At 38.7% G+C, this 27,488-nt stretch overlaps 1 protein-coding gene across 6 annotated transcripts in view; it reads right to left on the bottom strand.

Annotated features, from left to right (window-relative positions):
- Positions 1 to 27,488, bottom strand: part of FGF12 (fibroblast growth factor 12) — a 596,835-nt gene that overhangs the window by 261,251 nt on the left and 308,096 nt on the right. Inside the window, exon 1 of one of the 6 annotated variants that reach the window (XM_051818905.2) lies at positions 4,350 to 4,411. The exons of the other annotated variants lie outside the window; for them this stretch is intronic. The gene's annotated coding sequence lies outside the window, so the exon portion shown is untranslated. Of the gene's footprint in view, positions 1 to 4,349; positions 4,412 to 27,488 lie in introns of those variants that run through there. 6 annotated transcript variants of the gene reach the window in all.

Genomic DNA, 27,488 nt, shown 5'->3' with positions numbered 1-27,488 from the left:
TATAAATGTGGCATTAGTCAACTTTAGCGAAGTAAAGCTATGAGAATACATTGTCAGTGTTTCGGATCCAGCCTGAACTCTGAAAATCTCTAAAAACAGAACCCAGGAACTGAGGAAGGAGATTGAGAAAAAACAAGAAAGACAGAAGTGAAAAATATTTAAAAAAAAAAAAGAATTGACCAGCAGTATTGAGTGCTCCCAAAAGGTCATATAAATAAGAGTTGGGAATTATTCACTAAATCTGGTAAAACTGCAGGAGCAGTTTTATTAGTGTTAAGTGAAGATGCCACATAGGAAGGAATGAGGTGTGATTCAGAGTTGAAGAAAAGTTGACAGAAAATACAGAGGATTTGTTAAGAGGTCAAACATCAACAAGAAGAGAGGCAGACACTCTTTCAATGCTGAAAAGGGATGGGGGACTATGGGCAGGTGGTTTACATTTGATAAACATTGAATCATGCTGAAAACAGTAAGAACTCAGAAGAAAGGGCTAAAGATCATGGATCTTCCTTATAAAGGTGGCAGGAGTGAGCTTTTCAACACAGGGTGACTGATTTCAACTAGAAAACAACCTCTTCATTTTAACAGAAGGACAGAAGGATAGAGCAGATGTCAATTTGCTTATTCAGATGCAAAAGTGTTGAGGAGCTCCCAATGGTGGTGGCTCCTCTTTATAGCAAGTAATTCTCAGTCAAGATTTCCAATACATGTGTGAGGATTCTTAAAGAGAAAAAATAATCTCTCAGACTACATTGATTTACCACAGAGAATGACTTTCTCACTAAACCACCATAGTTTTCCCATTGCCAAACCTCAGGATGCTATTCACAGATGATCACATGAGTGACACATCCAGAGATGTGCAGAACACTATCTGCAAACACACAAGAGATAGTCCGTGACTTTTGCTCTTCAGGTAGACAAGGGGAAAGTGAGCCTTTGAAACGTCAGAACTTGACTCAGGTCCTACTCCTCTCACTCATTTTGGGTGGGTTGTTTACCTTTTCTGTTGTTCTTATATGTATAGTAGATAGATAGATAGATAGATAGACAGATAGAATGGAGAGGAAAAGGCTCTTCAGGAAGTGTGTGCAAAGACACAGTTAAGTAATGGCTTGTCATGGTTCAGGGAATGTCAGTGTGCCTGTGGCAATGTCCTAAGCACCATGTACTGAGACTGAATGTAAAGCATCAAATATCCCATTACCACTGAGCTCCTTCTGTTAGTATTCATTTAATTTATTTAAGATTTTATTTATTTATTTATTTATTTGACAGGTAGAGTTACAGACAGTGAAAGTGAGAGCCAGAGAGAAATGTCTTCCATCTGCTGGTTCACTCCCCAAATGGTCGTAATGGCCAGAACTGGGCTGAACCGAAGCAGAGCCAGGAGCCTCCTTGGGGTCTCCTATTGCGGGTTCAGGGGCCCAAGCACTTGGGCCATCTTCTGCTGCTTTCCCAGGCCATAGCAGAGAGCTGGATCAGAGGAGGAGTAGCCAGGACTAGAACCAGCACCCATATGGGTAACGGCGCCATCAGCAGAGGATGAACCTACCTGTGCTACAGCACCAGCCCCAGTATTAGAACGATATAGTTTAACCAAAATATATGCAGGTTTCTTTCTAATAAAATAACATTTAAACATATATATCTCATTTGTTCCATGAGATACACTTTTAGGGTAGTATTAGTGAATATTCCTAATACTTTTAGGGTGCAAGGCAAGAGAACAAATGGAGACTCATAAACAAGTGCTAATTAATATTTAAATTTATACATTTGGAGCAGGACTTTGGCCTGGCAGGGAAAGATGCCCACATGCCCTAACAGAGTGCCTAGGTTTGATGCCCAGCTCTGGCTTATGATTCCAGTCTCATACCAATGCACACCTTGGGAGGCAGTGGTGACGGCTCAAGTAGTTGGAGATAGCTCCCTGAAACTCATATGGAAGACCCAGATGGAGCTCCTGGCTCCTGGCTTCAGCCTGGGCCAGCCCTCGCTGCTGTAGTCATCTGGTGAGTGAGTCAGCAGATGAAAGTGTGATCTCGCTCACTCTTTCCCTCCCAATCCTCACAAATAAAATTGTTTTTTAAATTTTAAACATTATAAATTAAAGTAACTCCCTTGTCAAATATATGTTTAGTTTTGCTAGTCCAAAGTTATTACCTTCCTAATTCACTCAGATTTCTTGAAGTTCTTGGAGTCTTTCATCAAACAGAGCATCACTACAAGAACTCACCCCTCAGCTCAATTTCACACTGCTCTTCCCTCATAGACTACAGCCAACCAACACTGCTAAGGGACTCACTTGGATTGATGTGGACATAGAAGTTCCCACAGCAAAGTACCACATCAGGATATTTTGGATCCACATTTAACATTATACAGGAGTTGAAAACTTCCAAACACCTAATGACACTGTGGCTGTCCTAACACATTACTTACATATATATGATGATGCTGGTGTGAAACAAACCTACTATGCTATCAGTCATATAAAGTATAGCACATACAATTACATATAGCATATAATACCTGATAGTGCTGATAATGGCAATAAGCAGTTATTTTCATTTATGTATTTACTACTTCTACTTACAAAACAAGAATTTTACTGTAAATAAGGATGCCATGGTATGCTGGCAGAAGTCTCACACATCTCACATTTACCATGTCTCTTGATTGCACCAAAGGCCATGCTGAGTGATCGACCTATGTCATTTCTGTGACCGCACTCTCTCTTATTCACACAGTGGTAATAGTGCCTAGAGATGCATTTATGGAAACTTGCCCCATCATTAAGCAACTCATGAATTTATGTACCTTCTGAAAACACAGGCCTAAGGGTACAACCCTGGCAATGCAGTTTGACCTTGGGAGTACAAATGAAGAGAGGTCCACACAGCTCTCGGAAGAGGGTTCAGTGGCATCTGTACAAGGACATTTGTCCAGGTACTCAGAATTTGGCACAGAATGGGGAAATATAGGCTCTAGGTGAACATTCCCCCTTTTCCCCATGTACTCCTTACACATGGAGAAGGACATGCCTAGAAGAAGCCAAGTAGAGAGTCCAAGACAAAGATCTTTTATCTTAGAAATTGAAAAGGCTTAACGTGTCTACACTGAATTGTTCTATTGTTCATATTGTTCATATTTGTTCATAATTGCTCATATTGTTCTATGAGGCTCAGAAAGGCTAAGCAACAGTTACCTAGCCCAGTTTCTAGAACATAGTAAGCTTTCAATATACAGTGAATAAATGAAGAATTAATAACACACACCCAGTTAGTGGCATTGTCTAGACATGAACACAGTCTTCTTTTTCCCTCTCAAGAGCTAAATCTACAGTTTCAGGCTGACTTAATTATGTACTGCTAAGTGGGTCTTTCATGGTTTTGAATATTCTTGAATGCTCATTCAAGACACATTATAAGTTAGTAAGTATATATGTACATTTGCACACACATATTCATGTGTACTATATGCTAGCTATAGTGTATTATGTGAACACATGTTACAAAAATCACTGTTCTAAGTTCCATTTCATTATTTGATCATCCCTATGACAATTTCATCTGTCATGAGTTCTGACTGATGCATGACTCAGGGATGCAATGCTTAGAAACCTCATCCTCCAAAACAGCATTTAAATCCCATCAAAAACTACTTTACTCATTTTCATAAATTTACAGTAGATTTAAAGTTCAATCACCAAAGTGGCACCCAGAAGAACAAAAATGAAGATAAATGTTCAATGAAAGATCTGATAAAATCATCATTATAGTGAATTATGTAGGTTCAGTTTTTTTCTACTTTCCTTCTATATACAAGGCAATGCATGTACAGAAAGACAGAAATGTCGAAAGAACACAAATTGAAAGAGATCCATTAAGTCTGTGCAGAAATAATCCTAGTTCTGGCCTACCTAATGAAGAGGCAACTGGAAGAGACAATCTCCTATTATATAAAGAACACTGAATTCAGTGTCAAAAGTTAAGAGGGCAAAAAAGGAACTAAATTTATCAAGCATTTAACAATATCCTGGCATAGGGCTACTGCTTTTCTCTACTCTAATGTAAAATGTGTCAAACCTCCTATATAAGGTTGTCATTAACCTGTCTGCTGCTTCCTTGTCACTAACATGCATATTTCTGAGAATAACAATACAAATAATGATAATATAATATGAAAAGAAGAATTTCTGGTAGAGATATGTACTGTGCTCAGGAAAATGGAAATGGAAATATCCATGTCATTCCAGTCTCATACAGGGTATCATTGCATTTCAAATCCTAGGAATGTAATCAGGTCCCATTATTATCAGTGAATCATAACACATTCTGGCATACCTGCACTTGGGAATACCCTGCAGAGGAACTGGTTAATATTTTATGATACCTCAGGAAGAACTTGAATGACACCTCATAGTGGGCCCTTTTGTGACTTAACAGAATAGATGTGACAAGTGTAGACCAGTAAAGAGCTAAGTAGCTCAGAATGTTAAGGCTCAAATGAACTAAAAGCATATCTATCCTACTAGTTAGTGGAGTAGACATCCAAATATCTTTTCCTTTTAGGTTCAGGAAAAGAAAATGACTAATTCATTAGCTAGTTCAGAAAGCCACATCTGCTTAAATAATATTTGATAAATTTTAAAAAGTATTATTTTCTGTATTACTTTTTGTTCAATAAATCAGGATAGCTATTTTTGATAAATAGAATAACAAAACAGAAACACCATGACTTAATGTTTGGTTATAGCTACTCTTAATTAGTATGCTCAATTATGTAACTGAAAATACAGAAAACAATTTTTTATGAAAATAAGCAAAGACTAAGACAATTCAATTTCTAAAAGAATCTTAACTACCAAAAAGAGGAATCTCCATATTGTAGGGAATGAGAATTCATAATGCATTTTAATTAAAATGTGTAAAGTTAAAGAGATTGACATATACCTAATTCCATTTTCCCACTATGTTTTCAAAGTACCCCCATAATAGATGTGTAGGGTTTTTTTCCTTTATTTTTTGATCTAGGGAAATATAATGATGTGGCACATATTTTTCCAGATGTTGTGGTGGTTACCATCAGAAATAAAATATGGATCACACACAAAATTCAGTCTGTCAAGATATATATTTATATATAATTTCAATACAGTGACCAATTTAATAAGAGTTGAAATAAAGACTATTGAAGATAACAGGAAATGTAAAATCAATATTTTTAAAATCATCATAAATTATATTGTAAATATATTTCAAGCATCTATAACCAATTTATATTTGACAAAGGAGCTAAAATCAATCCCTGGAGCAAAGACAGTCTCTGGAACAAATGATGATGAGTAAACTTGATTTCCACATGCAGAAGTATGAAACAAGACCTCTAGCTTACTCCTTATACAAAAATCCATTCAAAATGGATTAAAGACTTAAATCTATGACCCAACACTATTCAGCTGGGGCCAGTGCTTTGGCACAGCAGGTTAACGCCCTGGCCTGAAGCTCCAGCATCCCATATGGGCGCTAGTTCGAGACCCAGCTGCTCCACTTCCCATCCAGCTCTCTGCTATGGCCTGGGATAGCAGCAGCAGATGGTCCAAGTCCTTGGGCCCATGCATCCGTGTGAGAGACATGGAAGAAGCTCCTGGCTTCTGGCTTTGGATTGGTGCAGTTCTGGCCATTGCGGCCATTTGGGGAGTGAACCATCGGATGGAAGACCTCTCTCTTTCTCTGCCTCTCTTCTCTCTCTGTGTAACTCTGACTTTCAAGTAAAATAATAATAAATAAATCTTTAAAAAAACTATTCAACTGTTAAAGGATTAATAACCAGAATATATAAAGAGAACAAGAAACTAAACAACAACAAAATACAACCCAGTGAAGAAATGGGCAAAGGACTTAAACAGACATTTTTCAAAAGAGGAAATCCAAATGGCCAATAGACACATGAAAACATGCTCAGGATCACTAACTGTCAGGCAAATGCAGATCAAAACCACAATGAAGTTTCACTTCACCCCACTTAGAATGGCTTTCATGCAGAAATCAACAAACAACAAATGCTGAAGAGAATGTGGGGGAAAATCCACTGTTGGTGGGAATGTAAACTGATAAAGCCACTATGGAAGACAGTATGGAGATAACTCAGAAATCTCAATATAGACCTATCATATGACCCAGCCATCCCACTCCTGGGAATTTACCCGGGGAAATGAAATCAGCATAAGAAAGAGTTATCTGTACCCCTACATTTATTGCAGCTAAATTCACATAGCTAAGATGTGGAATCAACACAAATGTCCACCAACTAAAGACTGGATAAAGAAATTATGGGATATGTACACTATGTAATATACACAGCGATTAAAAAAAATGAAATCCAGTCACTAACAACAAAATGAATGTATCTGGAAAACATTATACTTAGTGAAATAAGCCAATCTCAAAGGGACAAATACCACATGTTTTCCCTGACCTGTGATAACCAACAGAGCATCTAAAAGTCAATCTGTAGAAGGGTAATGGATACTTTGAGAAGCAATGACTTGAACAGCCCTTGTCTTGACTGTTGAAGAACAGTTTTGAATTTTTTTCATATACTATTTGTTGAACACTTTAATTAACATAAAAATACATGTATAAAGTTAACTGAAAATAGATCTTACTGAAAAATAAGAGTGGGAATAAGAGAGGGAGGAGGAAGAGGGGTTGGGAGTATGGGTGGGAGGGTGGGCATGGTGGGAAAAATCACCATGTTCCTAAAGTTGTAATTATAAAGTGTAGGAAGTCAGTATCTGTAAAACTGCATAGTTCTGCATACATTCCTACAGACTTACTTCTATACAGTTTAAAAACTTGCCATAGGATACCAAATCCCCTTAAACTTGGTGGTAAAAAGAGCATCTTAAGAGTTAAAGTGATCATATGGATAGGATTTAGGGTCTGGGAATAATAATAGATAGAATTAAAAAGGAGTGAATGTTCCAATATAAAAAGCAGACTGATAGAATGACAATCACTTTAAATAGCATTCTGACCTCAGAATCAGCCCTTAAGACATTCTGGTCTGGTTGAAAAGCCCAGGAGAGTTCAGGCATAGAAAGCCAAAACACTGAGGCAAAAAATGTCCTACATGAAGGATTTTGGTGGGTGAGACCCCAGTAGAAAGAAGTGGTCATCAAAGAAGGAGGTACTTTTCACTGAAGGGAGGAGAGATATAATATAAATACTGAGAGTTTGTGGATTCAGAAAGCTTCCATAGTCTAGGCAGCTCATGTCAAGAGCCTTGGGTGATCACTGACATCATACATAAGTGTTAATTGCTAAATTAACAACAGGATCCACTGTGCATTAACTTCCCATGCATACCCTCTGTCCTCAAACAGTTGTATTATAACTATGTCTAAGTGCTCCCAAAAGATGTATCGTTCTTGGGTGCTTCATTAAAGTTAATTAAGTTTATAACAAAAAAGAAAAAAAAAAGAAAAAGAAAAGAAGTGAACTTCAAGATTCAATGACTTTGAGCAGCCCTTGTCTTGACTGTTGAAGAACAGCTTTTTGTTTTGTTTCGTTTTGTTTTTTGTTTGTTTTTAACTAAATTGTTAAACTCTTTACTTCTGGATATAAAGTTAATTGTAAATGTATCTTAGTGGAGAAATGTGACTGGGAATGGAGGAGGGTGGAGGAGGAGGGGTGGGAGAGTGGGCGGGTAGGCGATTATGGTGAATAGAAACTTGTTCCTAAAGTTGTACTTGTGAAATGCATGAAGTCAGTATTCCTTAAATAAAAGGTTTCATTGGCAGAAAAGTAAATAAATAAATAAAATATATATTTCATATATTTGAAAGCTACTTGCTATATGATACCATACTGAAGAATACTATAAATAAATATTAAATTGAAAAATATATTTAAAAGATATTAATTTTAATGAAACTTATGGAAAAATAAAATAAACAAAAGCTTTAACTGTATCTTAAGAAATATAAAGCAGTGTCAAATTTTTATCATTTTCTCCTGATATCAAGGACTGTGATAACAAATAATTGGGGGGAAAAGTAAAAAAAAAGGAAACAAAGTAATGAAGAAAAAAAGAATTGTCTCTTAATGAAATAGAATTAAATGACTAACAAATGTGAAAAAAATAACAATTTTCTCCTGAAATCTAGGGAAATCTCAATTGCACATTTCCTCATGGGGAAGTTTGGGAACTGCTCAAACATATTTTAATGCTATCCTTTCACATCTTTATTTCCATCCTAGATTTTCTGTTAAAGAGTATTTGTTTATTGAAAGGCAGAAGAACAGAGAAGAGGGGTGAGGAAGGGCAGAGAAAGAGAGGATCTCTACATCTGAGGGCTCACTCCTCAAATGGCCTTAACAGCCAAAAACGGGCCAAACCAAAGCCAGGAGTTAGGAGCACCTGGGTGGCAGAGGCCCATGTATTTCAGCCATCATCTGATTCCTTCCCAAGTACATTGGCAGGAAGCTGGATCAGAAATGGAGCAGCAAAGACTCTAATCAGCACCCTGATATGGGATACAGGTATTGCAGGTGGCAGTTTAATCTGCTGCATTACAATGCTGACCCCATCCTAGATTTTTTAAAAGGAAACTAGGCAGTCCTAGTTTTCAGTGTTTAATTGATTTAGTAAAGGAAAGAAATGCAAAAAGCAGAAATTTAGATCAATTCTACTTTATTCCAATCTTCCTTAACAAGTAATTAGAAATTTTTATTTGAACAAAAGGTTAATAATCAGGCATTCTCTTATAACATATTAAGTATACAACTTGCTTTCCAAAACACATAATTTTTATAAGAGGTTATAAACGAGATGTCAGAAACAAGCCACAATTAGACTAGATGATGATTCAAGAAAGAAGTGGTAAAACAAATATTACACATCTGATTAAGATCATCATTTGTAATATATCAGCAGTTAAAAGAACTTCCTCTAGTTAAATATCATGCTCTAAAGTTCTCATTTCAAATTTAAAATACTTACTCTAAACTGAGAGAGATCCTGTGGTAACCCAAGTTTATAAAGAAAGAACTCTGTTTGGGCTGGGTCATAATCACAGTTCATGGAACATGTTCCTTCCTCATAACACATCCAAAATGGCTGCCTGTTGGCCGGCGCCGCGGCTCACTAGGCTAATCCTCCGCCTGCGGCACTAGCACCCCAGGCTTTAGTCCCGGTCGGGGCGCCGGATTCTGTCCCAGTTGCCCCTCTTCCAGGCCAGCTCTCTGCTGTGGCCCAGGAGTGCAGTGGAGGATGGCCCAAGTTCTTGGGCCCTGCACCAACACAGGAGACCAGGAGAAGCACCTGGCTCCTGACTTCAGATTAGCGCAGTGCGCTGGCCGCAGCACACTGCCCACGACGGCCATTGGAGGGTGAACCAACGGCAAAGGAAGACCTTTCTCTCTGTCTCTCTCTCTCACTGTCCACTCTGCCTGTCCAAAAAAAAAAAAAGGGGGGGGGGGGCTGCCTGTACTGCAGACTACAGAGAAAATACCAAAATGAAGGCATAAGGAAAAGCCTTTTTGTGTTGGGCATTTCTGAGTTTTAAAACTGCTGAGACACACAGCCATACAGTTCCTATCTCTATTCATTTATTTGTTCATGTGCTTGCCACCCACATTTACCACCTATTGAAATTCTTCTCATCTTCAGAGTGCGGGGGCTGTGAATAAGTGTACTGAGAGAGACAGAGTATAAAGAGATTGGCTGGGACAAGATCTTAGGGGATCACAGTCATTTTAAGGCCATTTAAAGATTCTTTTGTAAGCAGTTGGGGACCTTTGCAAGTGTTTTTTTTTTTAATAGGAAAGTAGCATGATAGTATGTTTTTAAAAATTCTGTGTTAAGAATGACCAGAGATTCAAGAAAAGGGAGATCAGACACCAAATAGGGGATTTTACAACATTTCAGGCTATAAGAAGTCCCTAAATTATGGCAGGGGGGTTAAAAAAAAAAGGATAATATGAAACAAAAGTTTTCAACTACAGGATGTCAATGACTTTGCCTTTATCATCTTACTATCTCTTACAGTTCCCAGAAAGTCCTCAGTCAGTAAATGGTGAATAAACAACAAAACAAAATACATAGAGATAAAATTGATGTGGGGTGTGACTGTATATAAGGCTAAAGAGATGAACTAAATCTAAAGGAGTTCCCAACTAGGCAGACAAGAAGTTTGGTGTCAGAAAACAACAAAGTGTCTGTAACTAAGTATCACTAGAGTACTATTCACTCAGACAGGGAACTCAGGATACAAAGTAGATTGGGATCTGGAAGAAAATAGGGTGATATAAAAAATGAGGGAAGTTACATTTGAGTTACCAGTTTAACAACTGCATGGGTCATCTAGCATGGAGTTGGAAATTTAGATGAGGAGCTCAGATGTCAATCTCTGGGTCAGAAATATAGAGCAGGGGCAGACACTTGATTGAGCAATTAAGAAACCCACACCTTGTATCAGAATGACTGGGTTTGAGTACTGGTTCTGCTCCTGATTCCAGCTTCCAACTGATGAGTGTCCCTGGAGGCAGCAAATGATGGCTCAAGTACTTGAATCACTGCCACTCAAGTGGAAGACCTGGATTGAGTTTCCAGCTCCCTTCTCCAGCCTAGCCCAGCCCTAGTTACAGTAGATACTGGAGGAGTAAACCCACAGATGAGAGTCAGTCTCTCTCTCTCTCTCTCCCTCTCTCTCTCCTCTCTTCCTCTCACTCCATTCTTCTTTCCCCTCCCTCCTTCCCTGCCTCTCAAAGAAATACATAAATAATTAAAAGAAATACAGAAAACTTAAGCAAAATCAATACAGATGGCTTTATCCAAGGAGAATGCTTAGCAGGAGAAAAACATATAAAACTGGGAACACTTTTAATATTTTGCAGCAAACATTAATGTTCACAAAGATAGCCAGTTCTCACAGACCTGGCTGTCAACAAGTCTACAATCTAGCAGAACAAATACTGTAAGAAATAAATAACTTGAAAAAAGAAGCCCAACTGCTATGATAAAAGCATCCACCAAGTAAGTGGGTACACAAACAAGAAGGTAGGGGATTTCACCTGGGACGTGGGCCTGAGTGATGAACAGGAACTTGAAGGAGCACAAGGAGGACAAAGAGAATTACTGTTTGGGCAGTAGCAAAATGCGATTCCTTCATTACCTGAGCTCACTGACTGTCACAGTGAAATTGTGAACAGCAATGTGTGCAGAACTCTAAACACAGCAAGACTGTCAAGCATAGAGCTTACATGCTGTGAAATCTACCTGTGAACATGCCTGAATCAATTCAGATGAGGTCTAGACCAACTGGAGTCCTAATTTAGAATGCAGGCAAGAACCTCTTATGAAAATCCTAAGAGTCTGGCTAACATTAAAAATAATAAAACCCCTACTGTGAAATTATAAAGTTCTTTTCTAAGAGCACATTAGAAACAGCATTTGCAAGGACAGCTAACCAAGTATTACAGTGCAAAGGGATAAAGTGATCTCCTGAAGACCTCTCACAAATTCAGATCTAGACTGAGGGCAATATTCTCTAGGTTTATCACACCAAACTTGAATTATTATGTTTGATTCCAAAAAGCACCTTCTACAATGATGCTAACAAATTGAGTTTGTATACAGGTAGGTAATGAGGATGGTCAAGGTACCTCCTATATACACTGTTGTTTTAGGTATTATAAAACCATCCTCAAACAAATGCTTTCCAAATTTAGCTTAAGTAAATATTATGTCTTGATTTTCAAGCCAGAAAATTGAGGCTCTGAAAACTTAGAAGACTTGATCGTGTTTCTTTTGGCTTCTAAGTTTGTTAACTTTTCTGTATCACCTCCACAACAGGGCTTGGAGAAACACTGCATAAGAAAGAACTGGGAAACTAGTAAACGCAGAGACTGAAGGTGTGAAGACACACAATAAGGAGGGAGAATGAGGGGATGTAGAGTACCATAGTTTGAACATGTCTATAGCATAGCTACTCAATGGTAGTCACTAGACTGGCAGCGTTGGTGTCACCTGGGAGAAAAATCCCAGGATTATTTCAGACTTGCTGAATCAGAATCATTACTTTAACAAGATCCCTGGGTGATTCACATGCACATTAAAGTTTGACAAGCACTGATCTAAAGACCTATTATATAGAAAGAGGGTTAGTGGTTTTTTTAAATTTATTTTTGTTTCTGGTTTGGGTTTTTGTTTTTTTTTTTTTCCCCTGAAGACATGAATTAATAAGGCTAGGGTAGGCATTAGACCTAGGGGTTAAATATCTGTTAGGGCTGACCACATCTCATATCAGAGTGCCTGGGTTTGATGCCTGCCTCCAGTTCCTTATTCCAGCTTCTTGCCATAGCAGACCCTGGATGGTGGCAGGTGATGACTCCAGTGGTTGGGTTTCTGCCATACATGTGGGAGACCTGAACTGAGTTCTTGGTTCTGGCTTTGGCTCAGCCAAGTCCTGCTCATTAGAGATGTTCGGTGGATGAGCATAGATAACAGATATAGCTCTCTCTTTCTCTACTCTCTCTATATATTTATGTCTATCTATCTCTCTGCCTCTTAAAAAAATAAGAATCCAGCAGACATATTTTAGATTAACATTGGAAAAATAAACCATGTAATAATCAGAGTTGACAACATGTTACAGTTAGTGATTGTAAACAGTAAAGTAAGGTCCACATATGAAATTATTTATTCTATGCCTCCACTAATCCACAATCTCCTTGAAAGAAAGAAAGACCTACACCTTTTTCTCTGTTGAGTCACACTCTGGTACTAGATATAATCTAGGTAGATGGTGTATGTTTGTTAAACAGTTGAAAATGTAAGTGAATGAACAGTGGTGATGTGATCAGAAAGTTCAAATATCAATTAAGTTACATGACCTTTAAAATGCCCTATAACATGGAGACCCTTTGATTGCCATATTAATGGAATATAATTTTGCTTTTTTTATTTATAATAAAGTGGAGAGAGCCCTTGTGCTCTTTGCCCAGTTTTTTTTGTTTGTTTCTTTTTGTTTGTTTGTTTGTTTTGAAAGGCAGGGTTAAAGACAGTGAGAGAGAGAGAGACAAAGAGAAAGCTCTTCCTTCCGTTGGTTCACTCCCCAAATGGCCGCCATGGCTGGCACTGGGCTGATCCAAAGCCAGGAGCTTCTTCCTGGTCTCCTATGCGGGGGCAGGACTCAAGCACTTGGGCCATCCTCCACTGCCCTCCTGGGCCACAGCAGAGAGCTGGACTGGAAGAGGAGCAAATGGGATTAGAACCCAGTGCCCATATGGGATGCTGGCGCCGAAAGTGGAGGATTAACCAAGTGAGCCACGGCGCTGGCCCCCGAATTTTGCTTTTAATTCTGCCAATGTGAGGGATAGAGCTGAATCAGAAAATGTCATCAGAGAAACTCAAACTCCCCAAAAGGCGAGAGTGTACAAGAAGATGACTTTACTCATATGTGCTCACGGAGCACTGTTGAGTGCTTCCTACTCTCTCTCTCCACCAGGAATACTAATTTGTATTTACTTGGTTCTGTTAGGCTTCTAGCACAGATAAGATTATTAAATGAACAAATACATTTTATGTGACATCTATGAGTCAAGCCATATGCTAGGCTCTGTCTCTTGGAACAAAACAGATGAACAGCCATGTTCCACATAAGGACCCAACTCAAGAAATTATTTTATTAAAAACATGTTCCAATCAGTACTTAAGCTGCCCAGTGATTTAACAGAATCCTACGTTTATTCTCAGCTCATAGCCACATAGGAAGAAATAATGGATAAGAGCCATCCTATTGTTTCTCTAAATATTTCTCATATTTGGCAAACACTATGAAACTACAATATGAGGTAGCCTCTGCTGATTGCTATGACATTCTCTTCAGAAACAAAAAAGAGCTCTTCTCATGGAATGGTTAAAACTGACTTTGGGTCAGACTTAAATTCAGAGAGAAGGCCAAACTAATTTTTTGGTTAAATAACATGGTCAATGGTTCAAAAAATAAACTTGAATTTCCTATGTCTATTATAATCATACTGCACAGATAATCAAATGCAAAAAATAAAAAGAAGAAGAAAAGGTCAAATAACAATAACACCTATGGGAACACATAATATGAGTAATATATATAAATGAAACTCTTAATTACACTCTTCCATTCTAAGTCTTCTAATAATATCACTAATGAGCACAATTAAACTTTAGCATTAATAATATTAAATGTAATGATGAGAGAATGCCACATCTGATGTCCAATTAAATATTGATTTCTTCCTTTTCTAATTGAATTCCTAGTTAAAAAAAATATATCTAAAACATGTATCCCAGCATTTGAAAAACCCAGCAACACAAAAATTAAGGCATTTCTTCTCTCTATTCTACCATTCCAACTCCTGTGATATCCTATACTTTACCAAATTTCCACTGCTTGATTCACAACTGTCCTGAATATAATGGGTCCACATTAGCTTATTCAGAAATGAGTCTCCAATTTTCACTCAATATCACAAAGTCCTTTTCCTGTTTGTTTTTCATGTATACAATCTACTCTTTGAGACTATGCTAGAATATAAATAAACATTTTCCCATTAGATCAAATACTGGTTCAATTGTTTCATTAAATCTCTTCAGTGCTAAGGTTCAAAGTTAGATGACAGATGTATCTTCAAAGCCTGATAGAATACTAGAAACAAAAATAAAAATACAAAGACAATTTAGAAATACAGTCAATTTGTTAAGTTTGTCAAATTCTGTTCTGGAATCTAAAAATAAATAAATAATATAGAAGAGAGCAGTTAAACAAAAATACATTTGCTGATTTCTACTATGCCATTTAACATGCATGTCAAATCTTCCAGAACTCCATATCAAACACATCATTAAGCTATTTTCTTTTTTAAAGATTTATTTATTTACTTGAAAGGCAGAGTTATAGAGAGAAAAGGAGAAACAGAGAGAGATCTTCCATCTACTGGTTTACTCCTCAGATGGCCACAATGGCCACAGCTGGGCCAGGCCAAAGCCAGGAGCCAGGTGCTTTATCTGGGTCTTCCTCATGGGCTGCAGGGGCCAGGGACTTGGGCTATCTTCTGATCTTTCTCAGGTGCATAAGCAGGGAGCTGGTTTGGAAGTGGAACAGCCAGGACTTGAACCTGTGCCCATATGGGATGCCGGTACTGCATGTGGAGGTTTAACCTGCTGCACCACAGCATCAATCTCTAAACTATTTTCTTTTATATGATATTATATCTTAGAATCCTTCCAGCTAATCTATATGAGTATTAACACCACAAATATATAGCAAGAATGATCAAACTCAAAGAGACTTCAGAAACCACATGATTGTATCCCTTTATTCTGAAAATGAGGATGCTAAGCTAAAGTGAAAGGACTCCCTCAAGGTCATAAGGACTCTAACTCTTGGTCCAGTGTCATTTCTATGACACTGTCTTGCCTTAGACTGAATCAAAGCCTTTTCTCCATAGCTTCTTTAAAAAAAAGAAAAAGAAAAACCCACTGGATTTCAAACCAAGCCAAAGAATAAACACAGAAGTCTGTGGCATACACAGAAGACTTACTTAATGCAGCTATCAATAGATTTAAGAGTAAGAGAAAAGAAGAAAAGCCAATGAAGTAATAAAGAGTTGACAGAAAGAAGCTTTTTCATTAGACCCAATCAATACTGTATTCCCCCATCACTTAGAGCTTCACCAAGGAAAGCAAAACCTGAGTGAACATGTTCCCTCACGGGTGCTGCACACTAAAATGACTTTGTTGGTCTCAACTGTAAAGTAAGGACCACGCATGACTACATTTTAAATCAATGGTATAGGTTATTTCTTATTAACTCAAGATTAAGAAACCAAATCCAGTCAAAACAGAGAAGGGTCCTTTTCCAAACTGACTACATGATTCACTTCCCCTAGGTTTCTGGAGTAAAGACATAAATTAGTATAAAGATGCTCCCTGTATTAGCACAGCCATAGAGACTGCCCTCTTCACTCTGCTCAGAAAGCGGAAAGGTCTAATGCTACTTGGAAAAGCACACTGAGTGAAACAGGGATGCAATTAGGAACTGTGCTGTAGACAAACCAAAGACACAGGGTTCTAAACATTAATATAATAGTTGTATATCAGATGAAAATCAACCAATGATATTTTTGTGTTTTAACACCAAATGAAGAGAAATTAATTAAACCTAAAATTCTAATTTCTTCTCTTGCTAGCATTTTCACATTTGTACAGAAATTCTCATAGATTTCCAATGCCGTGCACATGTTCATCACCAATGGCACTAATTTCATTTTGCTGAGTTCACTGGGGCCACTTACTATAAAAAAAAAAAAAAAGCATGGAAGTGGCATTGCTCTTGTCCTCCAGGAACTCACACTCCAGTGGCAGAAACAGGTACTTAGACAGTAATTACAAGCCAAGACAGACTAAATTGCAAATAATAAAGGCACAAAGCCTGAGACAGGCAGTGATTCATTCTACCTGGCAGTATCTAAGAAGACTTTGGCAAAAAAGGATGGAACTTGAGCTGGACTTCAAATAAAGGACAGGATTGTAGCAGGGTGGATAAATGAGGGCTTGTGTCTGGATAAGTGAAGGTTAGGTGTGAAAGTTAATGATATATCTCATGGAGAATAAAAGAAACAACCTATAAACTGAAGGAACCTAAATAGATGCAATAAATGTTCAGTGAGTGTCAAGAAGGTTAGGGTAGGCTATAGCAATGGGAGGCAGGGGGCGCCTGGACAAAGAACCCTGATTGCACAGCCTAGTAGTACTGATTGTATAGTAATAAAAACATTTGCTTTGAGCTAGGCCTTGAACTGCATAAGCATACTAAAGGACAGATTATAGCTATTTGTTGAATTAAAAATTATTAGCTTCCTGAAATATTAACATTAAAAGAGAAACTGACCCCCAAAAAAGCATAGCAAAACTGCAACTTGGGACACAGATAATGAAAATCTGGTCAGAGTTAGCAAATCTCACACTATTGTTGCCCTACAAGAAAAAACAGGGTTGTTTTCATTATTTCTATATCCCATTACTAAACACATAACACACAAATACTCAACAGGGGTCTGGCGATATAATTTGACAATAGTTATTACCCAGTATGGGTCTCAGTCCCCTCTTCCATGTGTTGGATGGGTTGTTTATCACAAACTCTCACACTTTCTCATTTAAACCCATCATCCAGTTGTATATCTTACTACATAGACCTCCCAGGGCAAATGTTACAAGATATACATCCTCATGTGCAGAATAAATAATTTTCTGAGACAAAGGTCCTAACCAAAGTGCCAATCCCAAGAAGAATCTTTAATCAGAATTTCAGACATTTGCCTGATTTCAAATAATGAACCCTGAGCATGAAGTTTGCTGCTCCCCAACCCTCTCGGATATGAGTACAAAGGTAATCAGCTTCAGACTGAATGTGGCTTTTAGCATGAAAAAGACAAACATCAGGACAGCAGTGTTAGCTGAAAATAATATGAGTCAGGATCAAAGAATCTCCATCTTTACTGGCCTGCAAAATTCCCTGAAGAGACAGGCTCCCAACCAAGATGGTGGCCCTCTTTTGCAGAATCAAATGAAAGGCACTCCAATCCAACAAGCTGCATGATAATCCAGAAAACACAGCTCAGGTATGCTTCAAAGAAGGGAATTTTATGGAAATGCTAGGCAAAGCACAGGTCAAAGCAAGCCTTCTTCTTGTCCCTGATTTTCTCACACCTACCTGTAAGAGGAGAGAAGGAGGCTACAGACTGGTTGCAAATCAGAGCTGTAGAATGTGGAGGTGGCCCAGCCCCCATGCTGCTAACTCCTTTCTTGAGCAAAAGCTTCACAGAAATATGGCCCAGGCTATCATGAAAAGACAAAGGTGGCAAAAGGGCAACTGGGAACCCTTTCTAGTTTTCTGAAGGGGAAGTAAAACCCCAGTGTCTCAGAGGGCTATCCCACGAGAAGAGTACAGAGGATGTTGGACAGTGCTTAATGTGACTTCCTTTCCCAGAATTCTGAGCTTCTAGATTATTACCTTTCCATAATCCTGGTTGTGAAGATCCACCACAGTCCTCCTTTGAAGCAATAAAGTGTGATAGAAACAGCTTTAACTGGTTCCACAGTGAGAAACCTGGGTTCTTTAGCATTTGAGATCCTCTATTTTTTTGCATTTTTTAATTACTTAGATCCGGGTGAACACTTTCTGTTCCAGCCTCTTTGGGTGATTTTCGGTGCCTTTCCTTTCTTAAACACAGTATCATATACTGAATAGATGTAATGTGTACAGCCCAGCTAGAGCTATTTGTTTGAACACAGAATCAGACACCTTGGCTAAGCTAAGCAATATGAATATGGATCCCTAATGTGGTGCTTATTTAAAGTCTGCCTCTGGTTCTTAATTATTGAAGAACTACAATCTGATTTGAGGACACTGTGAAGGTGATCTGGTTTATATTTTGAATTTCCAAAATTTAGATTCAACACTTAAGTCAAGAATGCAATTAAAAAAATGTCTTCTGGAAATTCTTACCTGTTATTTTCCCTTTTTAAAAACTTATTTATCACAGTTTTTTTATAGATCTTTTTTATACTACGTTTCAATCCTTTTTTTGACCTTAGCTGTTAAAAAATCTAAAATTCTGCAGCACACTGGATTTAATTCCCAATCCTTGAAGGAACAAAACAAACCTAAACTGAGGTCAAAAGAAATACAGACATTGTAGACAAAGGTGTTTACTACTGCATTACAGGTTATTAAACTAGGGTAAGCACGTTGGAACATCAAAAACATAGAATTTTCATCCTTCCTGTCTAAGTAAGAAGCAGGGAGTACATTTGCTTCCTGGTTTCAGCCATGAGTACTTATCCTGGGGGAAGGGGAACGATAGTTAATGGGCTTTCAAGGTAAAAATGTCCTGACATTTCCTTAAATAAAGCTCCCTTGTTTTTCAAGGAAGAAAACTGAGGTTCATTTCCAGCACTGGCAGAGCTGAAAGAAAATAGATCAGGAAAAGCAAACCTGAGTTCAAATTCAGAATCTAATTCTAACCAGACACAAGAAATTGGGAAGTAATAGGAGAGCAGACCCTCAGTAGCCTTTTATTGGAAGTCAAGACCCCAACTTCAGAATCCCTCTCCCTCTGATGCTTGTTCAGTCAACTGGTGTGTCATTCGCTCATTGATTAACCACAGCTGAAGCAGCACAGTGGCACTAACACCACGCTAGCAGTGGAGAAGCCGGTGCTGAGCAGAGCCGAAGTCCTGAACTGAGGTCTCACATCCTCCTCAGGAGAATGCATAACACAGCTCAGTTTGGGGATGCTATTATATACCCAAATGAGTCAACAAAAAGCAAAAGGAAGATATGCTACTGAGTGGATGATCATGGCCCTGCCCCTCAAATTCATATGTTGAAATCCTTCAAGGTGATGATAATAGAAGATGAGGTCTGTGGGGGACAATTGGGTCCTGAGGGTTCTGCTGATCAGCGCCTTTATGAACAAGACTCAGAGTCCCTGTGTCCCTTCTGCTATGTGAGAAAGCAGCAAGACCACCATCTACGAACCAGGAAGTGGGCTCTTACCAGACACCAATTCTTTTAGTACCTTGATATTGAATTTGCCAGCATGTAGAACTGTGAGAAATGCATTTCTATTGTGTATTAAGTACCCAATCTATAGCAACATGTTACAGCAGCCTGAATGGGCTAACATAAAAGGGATCATCATTATCATTAAAATTAGAGGTAAATGTTTGCAATGGCAGTTAAGAAGCCCATGTCTGATATCAAACTTGCTGGGTTTCAATCCTGGCTCTGCTCTTGAGTTCAGATTCCTGCTAAGGTAAACCCTGTAAGGCAGCTGGTAACTGGTCAAGAAATTGCTTCACGCTACCCACCTGTGAGACCTGAAGCATATTCCTGGCTCCTGGCTTCAACCTGGCCCATCCCCAGCAGTTGTAGGCATTTGGGGAGTGAACCAGAAGATGAGAGGTCTCTGTCTGTCACTTTTTCTTTCTCTCTATCTCTGCCTTTTAAATAAATAAATGAAGAAAAAGTATTTTAAAGATAAGTTTAGTATACAAAATCTGTAGGCATCCATCATAATTGTCTCCTACAGACATTAATAAATATATTTTTGGTTTAAGGACCACAAGGTATGAAATGAAGGGATTGGAATTCATTAGTGGTTGTGAATCATAGCTGTGTATTACATTCACCTAGGGGGTTACAAAATAAAACTGCCGGCGCCGCGGTTCACTAGGCTAATCCTCCGCCTTGCGGCGCCAGCAACACGGGGTTCTAGTCCCAGTCGGGGCGCCGGATTCTGTCCCTGTTGCCCCTCTTCCAGTCCAGCTCTCTGTTGTGGCCCGGGAGTGCAGTGGAGGATGGCCCAAGTACTTGGGCCCTGCACCCCACGGAGACCAGGAGAAGCACCTGGCTCCTGCTATCGGATCAGTGCGGTGCGCCGGCCACAGCGCGCTGGCCGCGGCGGCCATTGGAAGGTGAACCAACGGCAAAGGAAGACCCTTCTCTCTGTCTCTCTCTCTCACTGTCCACTCTGCCTGTCAAAATAAAAAAAATAAATAAAAATAAAAAATAAAATAAAATAAAACCAATGAATGATTCCTGGGACCACTGAATCAGACATTCTGAGTATGTTATTAGTACGTTTTTAAAACTCCCAGTTGATATCACTGTATAGGTAGAGAGGAAAGCACCACTGGCCTGTAAAAATATCAAGCTTTAATATTTTGTGGTTTGACGTACAGATCCCATTTGTCCCATGTTCGGCCTTTGACCTTAGGACTCTCTCTATTGGCCACTGATACATGATTAAGAAAAGACTGCATATAATCAAACTCCAACTAAGAGGCATTAACGATTAGCAGCAGAAAAATTGGAGATATGTAAATACTGCAAAGTAATCAAATGACTACCAAGAGGCAGACACATAAGAACTTTAAAAACATCTTTTTGAAGTCACTTGCCTATGTAAAGACCAATAAATTTGAACAAAAGTTACCTATGAAATCTATATAGGCATCACTGTTCCACAATTTTTAAAACATGTATATTTAGGTCAACACTAGTTCAAACGTCTTTGACAGCTTGTTAAATGCCAAATATTTTGTTTCAACTTCAAAATAATGAAAAAAAAATGTAATGTTTTCTACCTCTCTTATTACTCATGTTTGTGTCTGCCTACTATGTATAAGAGTCCTTCAAAAAGTTCATGGAAAATGAAATTAAAAGGTAAGCTGTTATTTTGGTGTAAAAAATTTTTGAAATTCATTCATGTGAGGGGGTTTCGAAAAGGTAATGGAAAATGTATATTATGAAAAAATGATGCATATATTTAAAAAATTATTTCAACAAAATAAAGGCATTTAACTTCATTTTTAATGAACTTTTCAAAGTACTCATGTATTTGTTTATAGGCTTGCCCTTGTAAGATAGTAGCTGGTTTGGTTTTCTTTTTTTTTTTTTTTGGTAGTAGCTCTTGACTGATGGAATAGGATGAGTATCCTCAAGCACTGCCTTGAGAGTTAAGAATAAATTAAACAGCCCTATAAATGGATACTAAGGATATTCATTTTAACTATGTAAAACTAGTAAACAATAAATAAATAATGCTCCATTTTTTACCTTAGTACTCCATAATTTGGCAGTTATAACATTTGACCCATTTCAAGTCTGTCCCTCTGCCAGCACTCCTGTGTATCAGCAAAGGTACAGTTCACTCTTGAATTACTCAGCCAGTAATCACCCAAGCACCTTCCTCTCTGGACTCATCATTTACCGTTTATCAGGTTCCGCACCTACTCTTTTCATATCCATGGTAACCTCATCATTTCATTTCAATCTATAGTTTAGACCAATGGTTCTCAAACCTTGTATTATCAGGGCATTTTTCACACGCCTAAAAATTATTGAGTACCGAAAACAGTTTTTATTTTTTATGTGGCTTAAATCTCTCAACATTTACTGTATTTAGAAATTAACAACAGGGCCGGCGCCGTAGCTCACTAGGCTAATGGAAGGAAGACCTTTCTCTCTGTCTCTCTCTCACTGTCTATAACTCTGTCTCTCTCTCTCTCTCACTGTCTAACTCCGCCTGGCAAAAAATAAAAATAAAAAAAAATTAACAACAAAAATTGTCAGCTATTTATTAAGAAAAACAGCAATAAGCTAATAATGCTAACATAGTGTGCTTTAATATAACTACATTTTCCAAAACAAATCAAAAATTATCATAAAGACTAGTTAATAAAAACATTTGCAAACCTCCTAATGTCTACTCAATAGAATTCAGCTGGAATCTCAAATCTGCTTCTGTGTTCAATCTGGCCTCACATACAAAGATGGTTATAAAGGGAGGACACTTTTCATATCTTTTCAGATGACTAGATAGAGAACTAGTCTCTGGAAAACTCCACTGGACACTCATAATGGAATTAGTGAAAAAGGCAAAAAAGTAGTATTATGATGAAACATTTTTATGAAATAGTTTCAACCACGTGGGCCAACTGAAAGATCATAAAGGAGCTCCCAGAGCCTCTGCACCACGCTTTGAGAACCACTGGCCCAGACTTAACACCCTAGTCTCCTTCTTGTTCCTTTGCTTCCACTCTAGCTCCCTTGCAATCCATTCTCTTCCTGAAAGCCAGAGGGCTCATTTAAACATGCAAGTCACATCATGTCACCCCTATTGAGGACCCTTCTTTGGATCCTTGATTAAAATACAAAATCCCTCCCGAGGTTTTCAGGCCCTGCACAATTCAGCGCTTGCCAGGTTTTCCAGCACCACCTGAATCCCTCTCCCCTGGTTCTCATTGCTTTAGCTCTAGTTTAGCATCCACAAAGGCACTGAGTTCCATCCATCACATGGCAACCTTCACAGGAGCTGTTCTGTTCTGTCTGGAATGTTCTTCTGTCTTTCCTTGACAGTCTCACCCTTTGAAGGTCAGCTTACATGATTCCCACTCAGAAAGGCCTTTCCTAATCAAATAATAGAGATAACATTTTCATTTTACTAATCACCAAGCTGAGGCTCAAAGATATTAAGAAACTTGCTTGGGGCTAGTATGGTGGCATGTGGGGTAAGCCGCCACTTGCATCCCCAGCAACTCATATCAGAGGACTCATTCAAGTCCAGCTGCTCTGCTTCTGGTCCAGCTCCCTGGTAAGAGAAAGCAGAAGACGATCTAAGTTCTTGGGCCCCTGTCACACATGTGAGGAACATAGATGGAACTCGGGATTCCTGGCAACATCCTGGCCCAGCCCAGAACTACTGGGGCCGTTTGGAGAGTGAAGCAATGGCTGGAAGATCTGTGTGTGTGTGTGTGTCTCCCTCTCTCTGTCACTCTGCCTTTCAAATAAACAAATAAATCTTTTAAAAACAGCAAAAAAAAAAAAAAAAGAAAAAAGAAAAGCAACTTGCTCAATATTCTTGTAAATAATATATCCAGAATTCTAATTAAGTTCCTACTCAAAAGTCCACGTGCTTTATCACTGTGTTATCCTGTCTCCTGCATGGTAACTTAAAAGAAAAAAAATACAACTGGGCTCTGCTGAACTTGGGATTAACCTCTCTACTGTTGAAAACATCTGAAGCAACTGTTTATGTTTACAGTCAAGAAAGTTTGCCTCTCTGGGCCCATGTCTCCCAGCAGGTCCCTTAGGTGTCCCAAGTGGCATCTCCTGATCCTCTGAGGCTCCTGGCAGGCAGAGAAGGCTATCCCAGCCAGGTTCCCAACACATAACAACACAGCCTCAGGACTGCTTCTTCAGTACTGGCCTAGAGATCTCCATCAGCTTTTCCATTTCACTCTTACCTAGGAACTCTGATTCATATCCAGATCAGAGTATAGTGTGCCATCATGTTCAACATTTCTTGAATTCTTCATCAGATCCCTCCCAATAATAGTTTTGTGTTCAAAGACAATTATTTAGATTCATGGTTTCTTAGCTGAGCACGATGGTAGATAAAGACAGCAGATAATGTGGGGTGGGAATTGTGGCCAGAGGATAAACCCAGCACCTGGGACACTTGCATATCAGTGCATTCGTTAGGGTCCTGACTATTCCATTTCCTGTCTAGTTCCCTGTTAATGTACCTGTAAATCCTAAGGTTATAGTGGTTAGTTGTTATTCCCAAAATGTTTTTATTATAATTGTGGGGAGCAAACCGGACTAGACTGAGTTACTGGAATTAAGACTTATTCTATGCATCTGCTCTCCCACAATATGGCGCTGGGAGAGAAGTAAACAGCTTCCGCACAGCTGCCTCCAGTTCAACCAATAAACTGTAGGACTTGCTCCTGATTGGAGAGCAGCGTACTCGGCGTGTGGGCAGCCGAGTTGGGATTGGCGGAGGAGGACTATAAAGGAGGAGAGAGACGGCATGCACCAGGAACATCTAAGGGGAACATCTAGCTGAAGGAACACCTGTGCAGCCCCCGAGAAAGCCGGCCGGCGGTGTGCCGCTCCCCTGCGGAAGTGGGGAATGTGGCCAGGGGGAACTGCCCTTCCACAGAGGTGGAAGGGATAGTAGCCAACCCGGGAAGAACCAGCAGCAAACCCGGGGAGGGCCGAGCAGACGAAAGAACAGCGCAGGGTCCTGTGTCGTTCCTCCACGAAGAGGGGGAGCGACAATAATGATTAACTTATAGTCATTTTGGAAAATGTCCAAATCAGGATTATGTAGATGTGCTACACCTTCCTCTGGACCACAAGAAAAGCATGCAACTCCTTGGGTAATCCATTAGATAAAATCCCAAACATAGCACATTGTGGGTCCCCTAAGTCTAATAAGGCTATTTTTGAAAGTCCTTATAAAATCTATAGTAATTCCTGGAGGAACAGACAATAGCAAATACATACTATGATAAACAATCAAGGAATAGACAAGCAAAATTTATCACTATTAACAAATTTCCCAGAACAAATCCACACTATAATATACATGTACAAATAGCTTTCACCAAGAATTAAGCAATTCAGTCTTTTTTTTTTTTTTTTTTTTTTTTGACAGGTAGAGTGGACAGTGAGAGAGAGACAGACAGAGAGAAAGGTCTTCCTTTTCCGTTGGTTTACCCCCTAATGGCTGCTGCGGCTGGCGCACTATGGCCAGAGCACTGCGCTGATCAGAAGCCAGGAGCCAGGTGCTTCTCCTGGTCTCCCTTGCGGGTGCAGGGCCCAAGCACTTGGACCATCCTCCACTGCACTCCCGGGCCACAACAGAGAGCTGGACTGGAAGAGGGGCAACTGGGAAAGAATCCGGCGCCCCGACCGGGACTAGAACCCCGTGTGCCCGCACCGCAGGCGGAGGATTAGCCTATTGAGCCACGGCGCCAGCCAAGCAATGCAGTCTTATGCTAGGAAACTCAGAACTTTTTTTATGAGACAGAACTTTAGTTTCCAAAGATCTTCCAAAAATATTCCTATTGCTTTCTTAAAGGTAGAGAATGCCTCATTTCCTGCAAATTGTTTTTCCAACCCTGTTCAAGAATATCAACTTCATTAAATCTTTAAAGACTTAATTCTGAGTTATGGCTTGATGAGATCTCTGTGGGATGAAAGAAATCAAGAGATCACAGTACTTGCTATTTCAAAATGTTCTTACAATGGTTTTATAATTTGTTGATGAGGATGTAGGATTATACAGAAAACAGGATTTAAAAAATACATACAAAATATCAGCTTAAACCCTAGGGTGGGTTTGTGAAAAGAAAAGCTGTTTTTCTTTATTCTTTTTAACAAACATCAAGCCAAATATCATTTAATTAGCCTGATTTTGTAGTTCCGACATGAGTCATACTCTTAAAAGAGAAAATACAATCAAAGTACTTTCCATAAAAGTAAAATATCACTTGTCATAAGAATCTATTCTTGATCTACGTATTGCCCCAAATCATTTCAATTTATAAGAATCAAACATATTCCATAGGTCACCACAGTTAAGTATTCTTTCACTTTTGCTATTCTATTTCTTCTTGAAGTTTCTACTTTCTGTGATGTTTTCTTCCTCTACATCAAGAATATATTTGATAGTAAAATGTTGAATGAAAATACTGATAAATACTATAAAGTTACCAAAGCAAGATGGAAGAATACTGAAATATTTTGAATGACCACAATTTTCAGAAAGAAGGATTCAGAAAAATAAAAACATTGAAACTCAAAAAAATAGTAAAATCAAAATCACTTATTTGATTTATCACCTAATATTGTTATCCTATCTCATGATTTTAGATGAAGGGCATATAAAACCGCATAAAACCACATAGTTAAGTTACATAAAACTTCCAATTGATAATTTTTATTGTTATAGTTTAAGAGAAGGAACTAAACGAACTATGTGGAAAAATAATAAAAACACCAAAATCACTGAAAACGCATAAACTTAGTGTATCTAACTACTCTGAACTTCTTGTTTTCTCATTTCACACTTCTCATTTGATACTGTATGACCTCCAAGGTTCACAGCCACTCAGACATGGTCAGATTCTATAAACATCGTTCTCTCCATGACCAATTCCACTCATAATCAACATAACTTCTAAGGCAAAAACATCAATCATTTTGGACTCAATCACTTGTTAAGGAGTTTCTCTGTAGGAAATGAATAAGCCACGTGACTCATATGAATGTAGTAACAGCCTACATATAGCAAATTAAATAATCAACATTCAAGCAACTGTTCTGGCCTGGTTCATATAGATATTTCACACATAAAAAATGACTCAAATAATAAGCACAAGAATGATCCTTCGTTTAATAGAAAGAGCACCTCAGCCAACTTGCCATTTCAGGGTCTCCAGTGCTTCATTTCCAAAGAGCTACAGCCCACACAGTGCCTAAGGGGCTAACTATTTCTGGACTGCCTGTGCCATCTTCTACAAGTTATCTTCTCTATTCTACACTATTTCTGTTCTGATTATAAAATAATAATGACACAATAGTAATATCAACCCCAAATGGTAAACACTCACACATTCCTAAAATCTATTCCCATGCTTACACAGATGACATCCAGTTTTTCTTCACACCACTTTTTTCTATGTCATATTGCAAAGAGTGCAGACAGAAAACCAACAGATTCTGGTTAGAGTCTTAATTCTGCCACAGTCTCCCTGTATTTCCTCACATAAACCACAATGTTGCTAAGGCGCTAGGATTTCTCATCTGTATTAGCAAGGTTTGTGCAGCAAAACCCCAGGGTACACCACCACTTTATACTCCAGACATGGCATTCATAAACCATCCAATGTGCACGCTGACCCTAGAACTGTGTGGTATAGGTCCTACCAGTTTCCATGGTTTCATTCTGTGTTACCATGATTGTAAACACAGGATATCCACTGTCTGTAAAATTTCAACTTTATACATATCAGAACTCGGCGAGCAAAGGAAAAAAAAAAATTCAAGAGGAAATGCGACAGCCCAGAAATGA

The sequence above is a fragment of the Oryctolagus cuniculus genome, chromosome 4 (assembly GCF_964237555.1).
Source record: "Oryctolagus cuniculus chromosome 4, mOryCun1.1, whole genome shotgun sequence".
NCBI classification, from domain to species: domain Eukaryota; kingdom Metazoa; phylum Chordata; class Mammalia; order Lagomorpha; family Leporidae; genus Oryctolagus; species Oryctolagus cuniculus.
The sequence above is the reverse complement of the archived record's forward strand: the minus strand, read 5'-3'. Positions and strand labels throughout refer to the sequence as shown.